The 3,997-nt window shown below is 45.4% G+C and overlaps 1 long non-coding RNA gene across 1 annotated transcript; it reads right to left on the bottom strand.

Annotated features, from left to right (window-relative positions):
* Positions 1-1,918: 1,918 nt before the first annotated feature.
* On the bottom strand, positions 1,919-2,925 carry LOC142077475 (uncharacterized). Its single transcript, XR_012671858.1, has 2 exons — positions 2,366-2,925; positions 1,919-2,161 (listed from the first exon to the last, which is right to left on the bottom strand). It is a non-coding gene; the product is annotated as an uncharacterized LOC142077475 (long non-coding RNA).
* Between the last annotated feature and the right edge of the window lie 1,072 nt (positions 2,926-3,997).

Here is a 3,997-nt window from a genome sequence, read left to right as displayed (position 1 = left end):
GAGTGGGTGGGAGCGGGGTGCGGGGGAGCGGGAGGGGGGTGTCAGAGTTTGGGCGGGGGGCAACGGGCAGGTTGGCGGGGCAGGCAGCACCCCAGGGGTCCGGGGCAGAGGGGTTACGGGGAGGCAGTGCGGAACACGGGGGGTGGGAGGAGGGAGACGAGAGAGGAGGGCAGTGCGGGCACGAGGCAGGAGGGCAGGGGATACGGGGGGCGCGTCACGGGGAAAACCTTGCACGCACGGGGGAAAAACCTCGCATGGGAAAGGCGGGGCGGACACTGGGAGGGGCGTGTGTGGGTAGAGACATGGGTGGGGGGACATGCGTGGGGTGACCTACGCCAGGGGGTCCGCCCGGGACCATCCACAGCAGATAACTCACCTGGGATAATCCGCAACAGATAATCCGTTCCCGATAACTGACCCTCACTGGATAACCCGCACTGGATAACCACGAGCGATGCCCCTCAAATGGCTGGTGTTTCACCCCAAATTTTCCCCAAATTGGGGGGGTTTTTTGCTTTTCTATAATATAAAAATTGGGGCTTTTTCCTTTTCCAAAATATTCAATTTGGAGGTTTTTCAACGCTTTTTCACAACAAAAATTGGCGATTTTTGCTTTTGGTTTTGTGCATGAAAATGGGCGTTTTTCTGCTTTCCAGCTGTACAAATCCAGGTGGATTTGGCTTTCCCGGGAGCTCCAAGTTGGGTATTTTTCCCCCCAAAATTGCGGGGTTCTTTTTTCACCCCTTGCAGGCCCTGAATCAGGGGTTTTGTGGTATTTTTATGCCATCGCGGCAGGTCCCGCTCTGTGTGCGCGGCCCTGCAGGGGAAAGTCCCTGTTGGGGGAACTGGCCCCAAATTCAGGATGGGAAACGGCGGAAAAGGAGAACAGGGAAGACGCAGCTTTTGAAAGCGCTTTTATATCTTCAATAGAGAGGTATTTCGGGGGGGGTGGGGGGTGAAGAGTTTTTAAATCCTTTCTATAAACAGGGTTTCTTTGCATTTTAAAAACCTTATCTATCATAGACATTTACACTTAATGTATTTACACATACATATATATATATTTAGAGCATATATTTATGTTTCACTTATACCCCCCTATTTCCCACTTATCCTCCCTATTTCCCACTTATCCTCCCTATTTCCCACTTATTATATGTAATACCTGTTCAGACTATATATCTGTTGACTTACATATTTTGACACTTAAATGTCTTTATAGACTTCTCTATTTACACTTACGTATATTTACACCTATATCTTTATAGACTTAGATTTTAGACTTAGGTATCTATTTACACTTATATATTATCTCTTAGATTACATATAGTATCTATTTAGACTCTCTATGTAACATGTAAGTGTAGATAGCTATATCTATTCAGACTTTTTTCTACTTTAAATTCCTTCATATATAAAATATATCATCCTTTTTGCATTTTAAAGCCCTTTATTTTTTAATTTATATGTACGCGAGTTATTTTTGTATTTTAAAACCCTATATATGTCTTTCAAATTTTTTTATACTCTAAAATCCTTTATATAATATGGCAGATATAGGTTCTTATTTTGAAATCCTTTTGTACATATAAATGAATATTATTTTTCAATATATATAACAATGAGAGATTTTTCTCTGTTTCAAGGCCTCACACATATATTTACAGTTTTTAAAAATTTTTGAAACCCCCGTGAATTTTCAGGCATTTTTGGGCTGTGACCCCCTTTTTTTGGGGGGGAACGACACCCCCCCCCCCCCCCATGACCCCCCATTCCCCACTCACCTGCTCCTCCACAGCATTATCACCCCCCCCGGTGATGTTGGGGTGCCCCAAATGACATCATCGCCCCCCCCAGGTCCCCCAACCCCCCCTTTTTTTCAGCCCCCAAAAAGGCACAAAATGAGGGAAACGGCCCCAACCGGCAGCTCGTTACTTTAATAATGCCGTTTACGTATGCACACACGCACCCCCGCCAAAAAGGGGGGCTCTGCTGGAAAGATAAAGGAGGGGCAGCCCCCCCAAACGCTTGCAGCCCCCCCCCAGCCCCCGTCCCGCAGGCTGGCAGCTGGCCCCTTACCGTCAGCACGCCTAACGACCGGCAGGCAAACCTGGGCTGGGGGGTCTCTCCTGAGCACCACGGGACGCTCACAGCGAGGCATCTGAAAAACAAAAATCTCAACGGATATTTCAGCCTATTAAAAAAATAGCACCGAAGGCAGCAGAGGAATTCAGTCAGGATAAGGGATAGGGTAGTAGTTGAGCTAAAGGAGGATGCTAGGCAAATGGGTCAGCTCGAAATACAACACGTCCTTTAAAAGCTAGCGCGATTCGAACGCTTAAAATCAGCATTAAGACTAACTGACACGATTTTGAACACGTTCTTCGCAGAGAAGTAAACGCTCTTGCTGGTGTTGGAAAACGTCTCGTCCCTTCCTTACAGCACCGCTGCAGGGAGATAACCCCCTGAGGCTGCAGGACAAGGGCGCGCCGTAATCAGCATCTACGCTCACGGATCCACCGCCACAGCTCCAGCCCTTGCGCTGCTGCTGCTGCGCATCTTGCTTGCTTGGTCGATAAAGCTGAAAGTGAAGTGTAAAACTTGGAAGAGTAAAATGAAAAAGAAAGAACAAATCTCAGCAATTCATTTTATGCTAAAAAGGTGTGTGTACGTTTATACACATACAAGAAGAATACTTATACCATAAAAATACTTGATTTTCCTTTTGCATTAATTTAAATTGCATAGCTGTGAATTCATACTGTTAAATTATCTACCTCCAAAACACACAGCCATCATTTGACCAGGGGTTTTGCGTGTGTTACATGACTAGGAGGGACGCCTGGCCAGCTGCGCCGAGACCGATGCTACCGAACTGCCGGGGAAACGCGCCGTTGAAAGCGAGACAGAAATAAAGTACTTCAGAGCACTCTGTCAAAAGACTGGGGAAAAAAACCCGTAACGTTCGGTTGCCTTTCTTTTTAAAGATTTAGAACAACTACCTAACTGCTTAAGTACACCTAATAAGTTATATGCTACAGCTATTTGGCAGTTGCGGTTTAAGCAATGCAAGTCAGTTTGTAAATTATACAATTTTAACTTTCTTTTTTAAAATCCATTTATGATAGAAAAATCAGTGAGATAAGAGATCTCCCATATGGTTTTACTTTTTTTTTGGGGGGGGGGGGGGGGAGGGGAGGCAGGCGGTGGGGAATATCAAATCTCCAGTGCTGCAATACATAAGGCTACCAAAAGGGATTGGCGGATTTGCTAATGCTTTTGGCTGTACCCAAGCATGCGGAGGAACACGTTTTTATGATATCTCGACTGTTACACCTGAGAACCAAAGATCAGCGATACATCGACTGTTGGAAGACGTGCTGCGCTTAGGTCTCTGGAAGGAAATCGACTTACTACTTTGTTTTTTTCCAGAGAGAGTGAAAAGTCTCGTTGCGGATGACTTCTGCCAAGTACATCATCTCTGAACATGCATTCTGATGGGACGCTCATAAAAGGCAACTCCTTTGAATGAGAAAGATTTCCATTCTGGAAAATCTCTTTCCAACTGAAGTCAATTACACACTGCAGGTTAAGGAAAAAGGACATTACAGAAGCAGTAACTCACCAAAAACACAACAGGACTCGCTGTCGCTAGTTACGAGGCTGCTAACGCTTCTTGGGAAAGCCTGGAAAACACACCAAAGCGACGCCGATTTGTCCCGTTTTGTCCACGTCTCTTCTTGGACCTTGATTGCTTTTAGCACAGATGCTAGTATCTCAGTAAGGTTTTCGAGTGCTACTGTAAGGTATTTTAAACACCGACTGACCGAAAAAGCATAAAGCTTTTGTCGTGAAAACAAAGTCCGTTTCTCCTGAACATCCGAACTCTCACAAACAGTTCCTTTCCTCTTCTAGTCCAACATTACTTTCACAGCACCCTTTAATAGTAAGCACACAGAAACAGAAGACTGTGCTTTCAGGAAGAGAAAATAGACGG

This window comes from Calonectris borealis, unplaced genomic scaffold (assembly GCF_964195595.1).
Source record: "Calonectris borealis unplaced genomic scaffold, bCalBor7.hap1.2 HAP1_SCAFFOLD_265, whole genome shotgun sequence".
Lineage (NCBI taxonomy): Eukaryota > Metazoa > Chordata > Aves > Procellariiformes > Procellariidae > Calonectris > Calonectris borealis.
This window is presented reverse-complemented; position numbering and strand designations above follow the sequence as displayed.